This window comes from Grammomys surdaster, unplaced genomic scaffold (genome assembly GCF_004785775.1).
Source record: "Grammomys surdaster isolate TR1022 unplaced genomic scaffold, NIH_TR_1.0 226, whole genome shotgun sequence".
NCBI classification, from domain to species: Eukaryota; Metazoa; Chordata; class Mammalia; order Rodentia; family Muridae; genus Grammomys; species Grammomys surdaster.
The window spans coordinates 1,862,181-1,878,464 of record NW_021604671.1 but is presented as its reverse complement, the minus strand read 5'-3'; the positions used below and the strand labels follow the sequence as shown (position 1 = coordinate 1,878,464).

Below are 16,284 nucleotides of genomic sequence, written 5' to 3'. Positions count from 1 at the left end.
TCTACCATGACATTAACTGTCTGAATCCTATACCTACTTCAATTCATAACTTGAGTCACCTTCTATTGAGAATCTTCTCAGTTGGGTCTGATGCCATCAGCCTATGATCTCAGCATTCTAGAGGAGGAGGCACAAAGACTGTCAATATGAAGTCAGCCTGGGCTGCTGAGACTGTCTTTACCCACAGAGAAAATTTTCTTAACTAGTTGTACAAAATCCAGGGTGTAAACCTCTGTGCTTCCATTTTATACCCATCACCTCTTGAACTCTTGTAGGAAAGCAGGTGAGAAAAGAATCTCCCTACAATCCCCATCACCTTGTACCCAATGGGATATGTAAAGATTGTAAAAGTAAACCCCTAACACTGAGATTCTCTGAATTGTCTCCAACTCTTACCTACCTTCAGGAGTCACAAATGAATGGAATACAACCTAAACAATTGATGGAGGAAAGGATCTATAAATAGGAGGTGTGGTGTGCGGGGGCTCCAGCACCAGCAGGGACTTGGTAACATGAGAATTATCATCATGTGATGCTGTGGAGGACTGGAGACTTCTATCACTGAGGTTGAAAGGTGTGAGAGATAAACATGGGAGATAGAACCTATCTAGGATGGAGTGTTAGGATAATGATGTTGAAGCCAGACTACTTCTACCTCCAATTACCTCACCTACCCTCTCAGATAACTTCTTCAATCTCCAAAACAAAGATGAAAATAGCCTTGTATAAGGATAGTGTGAAGATGAATACAGGCTGATTTACCTTAAATTATTAGAACTGTGTTAATGTGCTACACCAAGGGTTTGTTGTCTTTGCCCAAATCACTGGATGAAAGTGAATTAAGTATCATTCTTGGTTTTCCTCCCTCTGGTTTGTTGGGAACAGATGTACTGAAGAAATTCATCCCAGGACCTTCTTGGCTTTAGGAAATGATTTAGACTGTTGCTACCCTAGGGAGACTGAGGATTGCATTGGTGGTCCCTAAGCCTTGCCAGGCCTCTCCTGTACTTTCTTGGTAGAGGGAAAAACTTATAGCTGAGGATTTTTAGGCTTAAGATTATAATGTTGAGAAGAACCCAAGATAACCCTTTTGCACTCTATGTTCACACACTTGAGCATGTGTATGATGCCAATGGAGATGCCCAGAGTGGCTAACAGGTATACCAGCAAAGGAGTGGACAATGTGTCTGGAAAACTCAAGATCTGGGAGCAGTTCCACCTTAGTATTGTATACTCTAGAGAACTATGAGAAGGAGGACATTAATAAGATATAGACTCAAAGAAAAGTCAATAAATCTGGGATAAATATCATAGAACTGAAAAGCAGACAAGAACCTAACACCATTATAATAATAAGATTTAAACTGAGAAAAACAGAGAGGATAGACACGGATAAATCATGTGAAACTGGCCTGATGTATCACAATGAACACAGACATTTCTTAGAGATGAACTCAGTTACAAGCAGAGATCATATTTATAGAAGACAGTCTTCTATACTCCAAATTAAGAAGTGTATTGGAAGAACATGGTTCATATAAGACAGAAAATAATCATAAAACATAAAACTAAATTAAAGTTTTCCAGATGAAGAACCATGTGTGTGAGGTTGGCAGAGGACACCAAGCTTAAATTAAAACAGAAAAAGAGATTTCTGGCCCAGAAGTCTGTATGTACACTCTTTATTTTGCTGAGAACATTTGCCTTCTTCAAGCACTGAGAAAGACACAGCAGAATCCAAAAGGGAATTGATGATGATTCCTTCTCAATTATGTTCAAGGCCAGAATACAAAAGAATAGTTTCTATGTTTTTTTTCTGGCAGTGAAATTGTGACCAAATTTATAGTCATCAAAACTGTCATTTTGTGTTGGCACGGAGGGCCAAAATAATTAGTGCAGGGAACCATATGCAGAATAGCACTACACATTTGAGTTGAAACTTGGCAGGAAGCTGGTCTCGTTTGTATCTTCACTTCAGGGATACATGATAGACACACCTATTTCCTGTGCCTTGGACACATCCTGCTCCTTCCTACCTGGGCTTTGCTCTTTTCTCATGACTTCTCAGGGAGACTGGCACTACCATCTGCAGCTCTGCCTTCATTGCCTGTTGCAGTATTCTGTTCATTTCAGGGAAAGTCAGGGGTTTTCCTTTATGTGTCTGTGATGCTTAAAGGAATGCCATGCACATTTTAGCTGTTCCATGGCTATTAGTTAAAGAGGACAGGGAAGGGAGTAAGTAAGAGAAGAAAGGACAGAAGAAGATAGGAGAGAATGGGACACACAGGTAGATGATATGATGAATGGATTCAATCAAACTTGATACCTAGTTTGTTGACCAGAAAGAAAAGAAGTAGATCATGCAGCTAAAAGCCAGATCTAAGTTTTCCACAAAAGATACCGAATTAAGTTTTGTTTTGAACTCAGGCTATGTATTTAATGACATTTTCTGATTATTTTAGATTAACACAAGCTATACCAGGCCTTCTCTACAACTTTTTACTATTTAAGTACTCACACTTCTGAGGATTTACAATAACAACTCTTCTGAGAGACAGCAGCAGGTGATCAGGGACCAGCTTGCTTTCTGAATGCCCTGGGGACGGATAAAATCAATCTCAGGCAAAAGTATGACTTCAGAAAATTTAATACTTGAACTATAGATTTTTCTCAGAAAGGTTTCATTGCTAGTTAATATGTTTTTTAAAAATACATGTTTCTATTATTTAGTTATTTCCTTAGACAATGTCAATTAATTTTCACTATTTGTGTGTGGGAAAAAAAGCCGCAGCTGTGGAGGAGTCCCAGAGGCTTTCCATTCGCTGTGGGTCCCACATGCAGGAGGAAGTCTAGGGTTCCAGCGGCCTGGAGGCTTTGGCAGTGGTAAGCCCCAATGATATGAGGAAGTCCTTGGTTCCAGAAAGGTTTATTGTCATGGCGGATGGTGGATGGACTTGGATATAACCCTGTAAAACTCAGGGCAGTCCCGAGTTAAATAGGGAGGGAGAAAGGGGGAAGATCTGGGGAGGCATGCATAATTTGCTCCACCCTCTGGCCTTCGTTAGTATGTAAATCCCTAGGGCCTGAGGCCTATGGTCATGCCCTCTACCTGTGCACTTTGGGTGGGGCTGTAATGGCCTACATGACTGAACAATGTATGTCTATGGAGACGAGACTGAGCATCAGGACTCTGGGTTCTGAGGGTGCGGCCAAACGCCTGCAAGTTCGAACATAAGAGTCTGGGGTTCTAAGCCCATGCCCAGCCATGAACCAGAATGCCCTTACACAGTCCCACATTTGTGAAAGTTATGTTCTGTAAGGTAGCTGTAAACATTGACTTAGTGAATACAGAAGCATTGTTCCAAGGAAAATACAACTTAAGATTCTGGTAAACCTTTGGTCCAGAAACTCTGTCAACTTATTGTACATAATCTTGCTTTTGATGCAACTCTAACTTAAAGACATAGTATTTGATATAGATTATTGGTTCACCAGCATGTGCCCACGATGACTCCACACACTGAGTAAACATACTAAGTACTAGTTGGGAGTAGAAATATGTTTTGGAATTCAGACAAGTCAACAACTCTTGAAGTAGTGAAATTTTGTAAGACCTGAGTCTGACCTGATATGTGAATTCAGTGAAGACGCACAGTATAGCTCAGAGCTGTGACTTGATAGCTACACCTCAGATCCCATTAAAGCTCTTAAGCATCTTCAGCTCATAGAGAATATACATTTGATTTATTATTTAAGAAATGCTTCTTTGGACCCCTTCATCTTTTCTACCATTCTGGAGGCTTATCAAAACATAAAACTTTTGTAATCATATGGGTTGTAGCTTTTAAAAACTATGCTCGTGATCACAACTCATTGGAATCTCATGTATAAAATGTTTTAAAGGAGAGACTCTAGCCTAGAACAATGGATACAAGATCAAATAAAGACCAGAGTTGAGAGTATAGCATTAGGCCAAAATTTGAAGCTAGGCTTTATTTTAGCACCTATCTCATGTGGGTGCCTTCACAGGCAAAGAACCATGGATTAGGTGACTTAGGCACTAACAGATAAGTAGAAGGTGGAGTAGGTGCTTGTAGGAGGCAGAGAAGATTTGAAGATGATCAATAAACAAAAACTAAGACATGGTGAGACTAACCAGCTTCTGGTCAATTAGGTCATCATTCACTGTGCTAGGAACAATCTCTAGAGCCAGATATCCCGAGTTTCAAATCAACTGTATGTGTTAATAGTTGTCATTCAGCTTCCCTGTACATTAAATTATTTATCCAGGAAATTAGGTGATAATAATAATAGTATACCATTGATTCATTGCAATAATGAAATTAATTACATATATGAAATGTTTTGTAAACACAGACTATTCTTCTGAGGAAAACTGTAGGTACTCAGAAGTGACACCTCAGATGATGTCTCATGTATGCTACCAGTGTCAGAGCTAAAGGGACAGGTCTATGTGAACTCTGTATGTCCCAAATGATGCCACCAGAAGTTCTGAATGCTGGATATGGAAAGATGGACTTTAATGTTTGTCTTTCTGTGTTTTATTATTGCTTTAACCCTGTCTTCCTTTCTATTTTCTTATCTCTCCTTGTTACTTTTCCATTTCTGTGAGAGACACCTCATCTTAGCTAGTGTTACTATTGGTGTGATGAAACATTGTGATTAAAAGCAACTTGAGTAGGAAAGGGTTAATTTCACTCATGGTTCCATATAACAGTTCATCTTCAAAAACAGTAAGTACAGGAACCTTAGAGCAGGAGCTAGTACATGGAAGAGTGCTGCTTGCTGGCTTGCTTATGACTTAGTCTGCTTTATTATGGAACCCAAAACCACTAGCTGGTCTTTCTCCATCAATCATTAGTTAAGAAAAGGCCAGATAGCTGAATTGTCTGGAGGCATTTTCTCAATTGAGGTTACCTCCTTTCAGATGACTCTAGCATGTGTTAAGTTGATATAAAACTATCCAGCACACACCATGACTAGGGAAACTTATAAAACAAAACATTTAATTGTGGATTCAAGGGTCAATGGGTTAGAGTCCATGACCATCATACTAGGGAGCATGGCAGGGAGCATGGCAGGGAGCATGATAGTGGACAGGCAGGCATTATCCTGGAGCTGTAACTTAGAGATTATATGTGACTCACTATATGAGGCATAGAAAGAGAGGGGAGGGGTAATACCCTTTAACAGGAAATAGCATTGGCTTTTTAAAGCTCCAAACCCACTCCCAATGACACACCTTCTTTAACAAGGCCACATTCCTAATCCTTTAAAACATTTTCACCACCTGGGGACCAAGTATTCAAATATATGAGGGTCAGGGGCCATTCTTATTCAAGCCACCACATACTACTTCTTGGCCACAATCCCTTTACTCTTTTGTCCTTTATGACTGAACCACACGGACAATGTCACCAAGTTCTCCTGCTTGCTGAAAATGGAACCAGGGCTTTTCCTTGAAGAGAGCTTATTTTTCATAACATTTCTGTTGTTGTTGCTTTATAAGAACAGATAATTCCTTAGGCTTTTCTTTTCACAAGTTGCAGGGTTAGCTGAAAGGGTTTCTCCCTTAGGGAACTACCCCCTTTATTCCATTTCCCACCAGGCCTTTCCTGATCTTCTTCAGCACAACTGTGGATCCAATATTAAATTTCCTGGCATTCATTTTTTTCTCCTCAAGCTGTATATTTTGTGTTTCTTTTTGTGCTACTTGCTCCTTTTCATTGTAGATCTACACAAGAGTGATCACTCTTGTGCACAGGACAGAGTCAATATGTCTTGAACTCTTCCCTGCCAAAAAATAATTAATTCCAAATTCTTAAATTTATCCTCAGGCAGATTATTAGGATAAGAACAAAAACTAGTCTTGATCTTTGACAATTATCACAAGAATGATCTCTGGACAAAGCTCTAATAATGTTCTTGTCTGAAACCTCTTTAGCTGGACCTCCACAGTTCACATTGCTCTCAGCATATGATGGTTTGTATATGCTCAGCCCAGGGAATGGCACTATTAGAAGGTGTGGCCTGACTTCCAGGTCAAAGCCATGGTGGTGGCAAATTCAAGTCCAGTTAATCCAGTGGTCTTCTTTGATGTCACCTTTGGTGGCCAGGAGGTTGGTTGAATGAAGATTGAGCTCTTTGCAGATATGGTGCCTAAGCTGGCAGGGAAATTTAGGCAATTCTGCACTGGAGAGTTCAGAAAAGATGGTGTTCTGATAGGATAGAGAGGAAGCACCATTCACAGGGTCATAAAGTATTTTATGATTCAGGGTGGAGATTTGCTGATGGTGATGGTATTAGAGTCACCAGTATTTATCGTGGTCTATTTGCAGATGAGAATTTTAAACTTAGACACTCAGCTCCAGGATTGCTTTCCATGGCAAACAGTGGTCCCAATACAAGTGGGTACCAGTTCTTTATTACGTGTTGTAAGTGTGATTGGCTGGATGAAAAGCATGTAGTGTTTGGAAAAATCACTGATGGACTTCTAGTGATGAGGAAGATCGAGAATGTTCCCATAGGCCCCAATGATAAGCCCAAACTGCCAGTGATGATCTCACAGTGTGGGAAAATGTAATCTAGACAACTGAACCAGGTGAAAGGATGTTTTCTAAAGTAGACATGTGAGAGAATGTTTTACTGAAGCAGACAAAGAAAGAAATGCACTGGGCGGTGGTGGCACACGCCTTTATTCCCAGCACTTAGGAGGCAGAGGCAGGTGGATTTCTGAGTTCGAGGCCAGCCTGGTCTACAGAGTGAGTTCCAGGACAGCCAGAGCTACATAGAGAAACCCTGTCTCAAAAAAAAAAAAAAAAGGACCAAAAAACCTCCGGTGGTGTTCTGGCTATTTCTTCAGACTTGGACCAATTGGCAGAGTGATGTTGGCTGATACTGACTCACATGGAGTTTTGCTAAGACAGACTCACATGATGTTTTGCTGAGGCAAGATTTGTGGGAGGACACTGATCTTTGGAGGAAGTATAAAAAGGACTCAATGGAAAGTGACGTCTGGCTTGCATAGTTAGCTTTGCTACAGGTCTTTGATTTCACCAGTCTTCGTGTCCTTGAGAGAGGCACTGCAGAGAAAGTTGCTTGGCATCCCTTCTGGCCCTGGTCACTCCTGCTCACTCATGTTGTTTCAGCGTAGGTGTGGCTGTTTCTGCTGGGTTGTGCCATTGCTGCTGATTTGTGTTTGCTATCCTGACACTACTGAACTGGACTCCTGGTATCCTGACAATTGGAGATTGAGATCACTCCAAGAAACTACTTCTAAATGGCATACAGCAGAGCCTCTCAGTTTCCTCTGGAAAGACCTGCTGTCTCTGATTCATGTGAACTGAACTGATGATATCCTGACAACACAGATTGGATTTGCTCCAAAGAACTATTTCTAAACAAGTCCACTCCTCCCATAACCTAATAGGCTATATTTCCCACTACCTCTGTTGGGTGGTAGACTGACTAGAAGGGAGTTTAAGGCATTTAAGAACCCTTACTAAAAGTCACTTATTAAAAGCACTCCCCCCCCAAAAAAAATGTGTGGCCCTGTTGGAGTAGGTGTGTCATTGTGGGTGTGGGCTTTAAGACCCTCATCCTAGCTCCCTGGAAGCTAGTATTACACTAGCAGTATTCAGAAGAAGATATAGAACTCTCAGCTCTGCCTTCATCATGCCTACCTGGATTCTGCCATGTTCTCACTTTGATAACAGACTGACACTCTGAACCCATAAGCCAGCCCCAATTTAATGTTGTCCTTTATAAGACTTGCATTGGTCATGGTGTCTGTTCACAGCAGTAAAACTCTAAGACATAGAACTACTATGTATCAAGCTTCTACTAGAATGGGCCATTAAGCACTGCTTCTAGCACTCAACTACTTTCCTAGTCAAAGGTCCTAAAGTTTTCCACATTCCTCTAAAACAGCATAGCCAGGCCTGACATGGTAATAGTCCATATCTGATAACAACTTACATCTGATTCAGAAGCATAAGGCATGAAGAAAGCCAACTGGAAATAATATGGGCATTTTAAACCTCAAAGCTCACCACATCTCTTCCAACAAGACCATGTCTGTAAAACCTTCCCAAATAATTCCACTAAGTAACTATTCAAATACAGGCCTATGGAGGCCATTCATATTCATACCACCACAATTCCATTGTGCATTGGAAATGTTTGACTTGTCAGTTTTATTGTAGTTCACAGCAAGAGTTTGTCTTGAGTCTTAGAATATACTGTGGGATTTTGACCAACATTGACAATGTTAAGACAATGGGTAGTTTTAAGGTTGTGCTGAATACATTTTACATTGTGAGATGGTCATAAAAGCCTATGGATGTCAGTGCTGGAATGTTATAGTTTGTATGTGAAATATCCTCTATAGACTCATGTGAATAAACACTTGGCCCCAGTTCTCAATACCATTTTGGGAGGTAGAGTCTTACAGGAGGAAGTGGTTTGCTGGGCAGTTGGCCATGTAGGATATAGCAGCTGGTTTCAGACACATAAATGTAATTCCAGTGCTTGGAAGGTGGCAGCATCAGCATTAACAGCTCAAGGTCTTTATCAGTTACACTGTGAGTTTGAGACCAGACTGGGATACGTGAAACCTCATTAAATAAGAACAATCAACAAAACAAAACAAAACAAAACAAAACAAAACAAAACAAAACAAAACAAAACAAAAACCGGAAAATGGAAGATAAGAAGGTAAGGCAAAAATGAAGGAATGGGGTGAAGGAAAATAACTGGAGGCTTCAGTAACTGGAGAATATGGAGGTTCACTGATCATTATCCACAGGGACACAAAATAGATTTCACTATATTTTTTTTTTCTGTTGGAACCCACCACTTAATGGTTAAATTTGCAAGAAAAAAAAACAGTCAAAAGAACATAAATAAATAAGATAGTGGGAGTATAGGCAGGTAAGCCTTTCCTAAGGGGTAGTTTGTTATATACTTAAAATTCTAGTTCTATGAAAGACAAATTGCTGGAAAAATTCTAAAAACCCTGATATACAAGGTATTGATTACGTTCATAGAGACAATCAGGATATATTTTAATGCAAATCAGAGAAGAACAGCTAAGCACTTTGTAACTTATTGATACAACCAAATATTATAACTAGTAATATTATTACTACTATTAATAGCTAATAGTAGTAGTATTACTAGCTAGTATTATTATTACTAGTAGTATCATTATTAGATGTAATAATGGTACAATTTAAAGACTAATGGGGACAGAAAATATATAACAGAATACAGGGTAGTGAATAGCATAATTGCATTCTGAAAGTCTTTACAGAGTGAGCAGTCCATATTCAAACAAGTGGTGTGCAAGTCTCACAATGGGTGCATGCTAAACAGCGCACAGCTTGTGTCTGCTGAGCGATGCAGGTTACTTTGTCTTTACAGTTTTCCTCATTATTCAATGCTGTCTCAAGACTCTAGGTTGTTTTCCTTTCTAAAAGAAACACCCCCACTCAGTCCCCAAACAAAGTGCTCTTTTCCTGTTTCATGGACCTTGTCATCAAGGAAGTGGATAAGACATGGTAAGAGTGACATCCTGTAGCCATGGAAGCATCTGCTTTAGGGTTCTGTTTTCAAGTTCACCCTTCCAGATTTGATTGTAAATGAGGGATGGAAATGCTGCCCACGTTTAACAGTTTCTTGCCAGAAAGTTCCTTGAGCACAGATAAGACCTGTGAGACACAAACGTTCTAGTAAGGAAAAAAGTAACCAGACAGTTTTGAGTAACTTCTCAAGATGCATACAGACTCAGTGAGCTGCTAAAATCAGAAATGAAAAGAACAGGGCACTGTCTCCAGAACTCTGAGATACTTTCCATTTTCAATATGCATTCTAGAGTGCCACATGAGAATTTCATTGTAAACTGTTTAATAGAGAATATTTTGTTTTTCATTGGCAGTCTTTCCAAGGTGTGTTATTCCATTTCCCATTGGTACAAGAAAATGTGTGGGCTGGGTCCATAGAAAGAAAAGAGGTATGTGTAGATCAGTTTTGGATTTTGTAATCTGTTCAGCATGTGTGATATAGTAACATGAATTTTAGGGATATGCCCAAGGAGAGTGAGTATTTTTCTCCTCACATTTCAACACCCTAGCCATATGCTCTCACCTCATTTCAAAACTGACAAGGAGGCTTACCTAGCCATGTGCCTGGAAAGGGAAGGAAACAGGTTGAACAAACAACAACCTGTCAGGGGTTGACAGGGGATTCCTAGAAATAGAAGAGGCTGACATCATGACTTGGATATGTTTCAGAATCCATGTGACATTAGGGAATAGTAGTAATGTTTCTCCAAACTTGCTACCTTCTGATATGGTTTCACAAGCCTTTAATCCAGATTTTCAGGCATAGTGGTCATGCTTATAATGAAAATGAATTAAATACAAACTTAGGTTCAGTTGGTGGTACATGCTTTTAATTCTAGCTCTCTCCTGAGACATGCAGCTCTCTGAGTTTAAGGTCAGTCAATATTTGGAGACAACATGGAATGTGGATATCAACATAGAGCTGGCTCCAAGTGAGGCCACGAACCCAGACATGGCCCTCTGTGACAACATGGACAGTAACCTGACTTTTCTATTACATTGCTTTGAATAAATTTTTCCTAATGCTTTTACAAATTATGGCTTTTGTCTGAGCCATTATTTTAAATCTTTGGATAAATGACTATAAATCTGAAAGCATCCTGACATGATCCTCAGCACTGGAATCATACTTATTTGGGGCTTACCCAAAATCTTGAGTTCATAAGTACATTATTTTTTTTTGTCACTGTAATAAAATATCTGATAAAATCAAGTTAAAAGAGAAAGGATTTATTTTGGTTCATAGTTTTATGTAAGTTAGTGTACCATAACAGAGATAGTGTGATGACAGAAGTAGCTTAGATTATGTCAAAGGAAAGTTCAGCTTTTTTTTGTTTGGGCATATTCTGGTGGCTGACCAGAAAGCCAAGAGATCAAGTCAGAGCTGTAGGTGTATATCACTTTTAAGGTCTGTTTAGACCACAGAAGTCCTTGTACTCACTATAACATTAGGGAAACCAGGACTGTTAAACATGCAGGGTTGTCTTTTCAAATTGAAAGATGCACTACCTGTTTTCTACCTGGAAGTATGGAAATGGGGGTGGCTAATAACCTAGGTTATACTTTCACTATCTATAGGGCCATGCCATACCACACTCTCATAAGCAGGACTGGAGGTGGCAAATAGTCTAAGCGATCTTCATATTATCTGCCATGCCAAGGAGTTCCTATTAACCCAAGCTCCCACAATCAGAAGATACTTAATAATCTAGGTGACCTTTGAGTTATCTATATTGCTAGGGGCTCCCCCAAGCTCCTAAAACCAGGAACAGAGGTAGCTACTAGCCCATATGACCTCTATGCTATTTGCATGTATGAGACCATACCAGATCCTTCCCAGGAACTTAAGATAACACATGCATCCTAGAACATCTGTAGAAATCAATTTCATGAAAGAATTGACATGTGCTTTGAGAAGAGTTTCTATGTGATTATGCCTCCTTGAGCACAGGGGATTATGTTACACCAGGAAACTAGTTTTTTGTTTTTTCTAAATTTTGATGTCTTTATGTATGCATAAAATAAATGGTCTGGTTTTAGACTGTAGAAAGTTGTACTGAGTTGTGTTGAACTGGATTTCCTTCTTGCCTCAAAGGGATCATTAGTCTGCTAGCCCTGGTGTTTGCAGAGACCCCACCCCCAAAGGTTCATCCAGATAACTTACTTCTGTTTGCTGAGGCATATCTGAAATGTACCACAACTTTGCAAAGCAGCAGCTCAAGAGTATGAATTGAAATCACCAAAGAAGAGTATTTGATTCTCTCCATAATATTGGTGAGATGTACAATGCTTCTTCAAGAGACTTTGGGACAGGTTATGCTGTTTCTTAATAACAAGATATCTAGCTTTTGTTTGGTCTTTTGCTATGCTAAATACCGGTTGCTCACAGAGACCTCATGCAGACCCAGGTGATGTTATGTGACCTTGCTCCCCAAAGTTATCCCTGATTGGTGAATAAGTATGCCAACAGGCAATAGCTGGGCAGAAGAGACATAAGTGGGGTTTAGGGTTCCTGGGCTTTGTGTTGGAAGAGAACTATGAGGAGGAAGAAGAAGGCAAAGAGAGGAGAAGAATACTGTAGGCCGAGTCAGGAAAGCATAGCCATGAGGGCTGGCCAATTGGCGTTAACAGCAGCCCAGATGAAACACAGTAAGTAATACCTCAGGATTATCAATAGGAAATAAATTTTAATAGCATAGAGAGTAGATATCTGCCCAGCATTAGTGCTAATAAAGGCTTATTATGAATGTAAAGGTCATGTGTGTCTTTTATCTGGGAACTGAAGAATCAAAGGTGGGGTAGAAGCCCCTGATTGAGACTATTTTCTACAACATATTGTAGAAACACAGTGGCATCCACTGTCTGGAAAAAACTCACTTTAAAAAAAATAATTTCAGCTTCTTGAATAAAAAACATATGCTGTCCTTTTAAGAGTATAAAGGTAGGGAAAGATGGTTCCTTAGCCATGTTAGCTTTTCCCCAAACTGCTCAAAAAGTTGTGAGGGGTTGGGACAGAGTTGATACACATGCTGATTTGGCGTGCATGATTCTAGGGTTCATAGTGTGAGCTAAGACACTGCTGTGCCATCCTCCCAACCAAATGGCATAGCAGATGACAGAGCCCTTCAGCTACACTGCAGGCTTGGATGCTAGCCAACCCAAGTACTTCTTGGATGCTGCTGCTAGAGCTCAACTCTAAGCTTAGGATGGATGTCCACTTGATCACACAGTCACAGCATAGTGTCTGAGCTACATAATAGCAAACATGGGTGACAAGACAGGCAGATCTTTAAATTCTGATACACATCAATCTTAAATTTATACAAGAGAAAGGTGAATATGAGTATATTTATAAGGCATGTTTATAATTTCTATGTTATAATTTCAAGTTGAAGAATAATGCTTTTCTGTTGTTCTATGAAAGGTACATTCTACTGGTCAATGTGAAGACCCAGAATTGGGGAAGGGGCAGAATTCTTTTGGCTTTATCCAACAAAAAAGGAAAAGCTATACTCTTGAGAGCTAACATGGTGTAGAATTTCATGCTACTCTGAGCAACCAGCCTGTGCCCTTTGAATGTGGGATTCCAATAGGAGAACTATGGAAGCCCATGAGAGCTAACTTAAAGATTGGTGTCGCACTTATATCAGCAACCTTTATTTATAAATGTGGGGTTCCTCAGGAGAATTGGCAATTGCTCAGCTGGGTGCATAGCACACGGACCAAGCTATTTTGGGAGAGAGGTTCTGTATTGGTGTTAGGAAAGGAGAAAAGGTGTTTGATTTCTTGCAAAGTAGTAAGGATCAAATTTGACAGAGGGAGACCACATAAAGATCTTGTCTGCAGACAGGTAAAAAGTAAAAAGACTAAATGCACTGATAATGTATATTGCTAATCCCGCTATTGAAACAACTCTGAAACTGACTGGGACATATAAATGTCTCTAGCCAGAACTTCAGCTATGCATAGTCAATGGATCTTGTTGGCTAGAGTTCTTAAGCTTCATCATGACATCCTTTCATATGGCATAACGGAGCTTTATATTACAGTTTGATTACATGATCAAACTAACTTATAAAGAACAAGGAGCAAAAAATGATCCTTAACTGATCTGTGCACATTGCACATTCTATACATTATGTTAATATAAAAACATGTATTACCTCTAAAAGCTTTATATTCACAGAAACACCAAAAGGACAGCCATGACAGGATTCACCCTCTGGCATACTGAGAATCTGGAACCTGCTGTTCCAGTTCTCTGCTTCATCCTACCTCAACTGCACTGAAGTTGTTTCCTCTAAAGACTTGCTTCCAGAGCATTTCAGAACAACTAGCTCAATCATCTAGCCATTCAGACAGCTACAGTTAGGACATTAGCTAAGCACATAGAGAATGGACAACAAATGATGCCAGCTAGCTTTCTTTTGACAAATCCCTTTTAAAAATCTATTTCCCTTTGGAAAATACCTGAAAAGGGTATTCTTTGCCTGGACACAGCAGGAAACAATCATAAGAAAACTGTCTTCCCAGTCCCTTAAGTTTGGGTGTATGGTTTTGGTTGTTTTTGAGTTATAGATATGTTGTCATTTTAGGGGATGATTTACAAATAACTATGGTATTGGACAGGGAGGAAAATAAGTGGAAAACAGACTGAAGGATTTCTATCTTTTCTTTCCTCTTCTCTAACTGCCTTTTTTTTTTTTATGTAAGAAAAAGGTAGTTGAGAAGAAAAAGTGGGGATATAGAAATATAAGAAATTAGACAAGTGGGGATAATTACTGAATCTACCCTTAAACAAAAGCATTTTATAGATATAATCTTACATAGATAGTAGTCTATATTTTGATGCAGAATTGAAATTATATCTTGTTATGTTAGTATAAAATTTCACATGTTGATATAAAATTTAAGATTAATTTTGTTAGATATAATGTAACAAAATGATGTTTCAAGTCTGAGCTAGACATTGTGCCTATGCAACTTATTTAAATACACAAGGTTTAGTCCAAGTCCTTATAATAGCTGCTATTACAAACTGTTTAGGATAATTAAATAGAGTGAGTTAATAGTCTCTCAACCAAACTCATAGTCAAGTTAGATAGTAGTCTGGATTATCACAAATATACATCCTGAATTACACAGATAATCGGTAGTAGGAGACAAGCATTCTTTAGTTGTTCAGAATGCTATGAATAGATAAATGATTTTCAAAAGTGTCAGAGATCCTGAAAATATTCCATTTAAAGTTATTTCATTATTATAAGATCTCTTGACTATGAGACAGATTTGTTCCTGACAGTACTCACATTCCATTGCAAAGAAGACCATGGGCATCATTAACCTCCATATTGAGCTGCTTCAATTAACCTCCATATTGAAGACTTTATATGTAGACAGAATGATGTCCAAAAAAGGACAAATGAATGCAGGATAGTCAATTTCTAAGCTCTGCCAACACAAGGTAAGCTGGTTCTTCATTATTCCTGCTTCACTTAAGGTCTGTCAGATGTTCTGGACCAGAAAGTTTAAGATAGATTATCCAATGTTATGAAAAATGTTGGGGACAGTTGAGACAGTTAGCTGTGCCTGTCATTTCTTTAATTTTTCCGAGCTATGTTCCTGTACATCCCACATACTTATACAATATTTATTCCTTCTCAGATCTCTGATGGGATTGAAGACTAGATAGTTATAGTCTCACAATTAAGCTTACATTGTTTAGAATTTACAATGTTATAGGTCTAAAAATATGTTTTTAGAATGGTAAGACAGATTAAGATAATAAGTGATTTAGATACAAAACTCTAAACTCACTAAGATAGGCTAGATGATAAAATACCTTATCTAAGTTGCCAAATACAAAGACTGGACTTTTTCAATGTGATTCTTACCTAATAATTCTCATAATAATTTCATAATTGTTCCTAGGGGATGTTGTTACTATTATAAGAGAAAAAGCCTTTCTATTTAGACAAGAAGGGGAATTATTGAGGTTTGGTCTTCTGCTATACTAAATATTAGTTACTCCCAGAAACATCATGTAGACCCAGGTGATACTATGTGATACTGCTTTTCCCCAAGTTATCCCTGATTGGTGAATAAAGATGTTAACTGCAAGTAGCTTGACAGAAAAGACATAGGTGGAGTTCAGGATTCCTGGAATTTAGGTTGGAGGAGAAGCATGAGGAGGGGGGAGAAATTTGCCACGTGTTAGGAGTTAAGAAAGTATGGCCATGAGGGCTGGGCAACCAGAGTTAAAAGCAGCTCAGGTTAAACATAGTAAGTTTCAGGGTTATCAACAGGAAATATATTATAATAGTAGAGAGGATAGATATCTGCCCAGCAATTAACGCTAACAAACACTTATTTTTTAAATTTTTTTTATTTAAATCATAATTTTTACTTATTCACACAGAGGTCATAAACACAAAAAGGCAGAACATGGGGAAGGGAATGAAGCCTGAGCATGGGTGTTCAGGGGGAGTACAGGTATCTTTCAGAACAGGGTATCAGCTGGGTGAAGGTTCAGGGAACAGGTCACTATGACTCTGCCTATGATTCACTTGTCCTTATCTAAGTTGGTATTATCTGCCAAGGCTACCTATTTACAAGGTCTATGACTACTCAGCCTGGTAAA

The 16,284-nt window shown here is 39.0% G+C and overlaps 1 pseudogene; it reads left to right on the top strand.

Moving 5' to 3' along the window:
- The first annotated feature begins 6,071 nt into the window (after positions 1–6,071).
- Positions 6,072–6,604, top strand: LOC114626034 (annotated as a pseudogene).
- Positions 6,605–16,284: the final 9,680 nt, after the last annotated feature.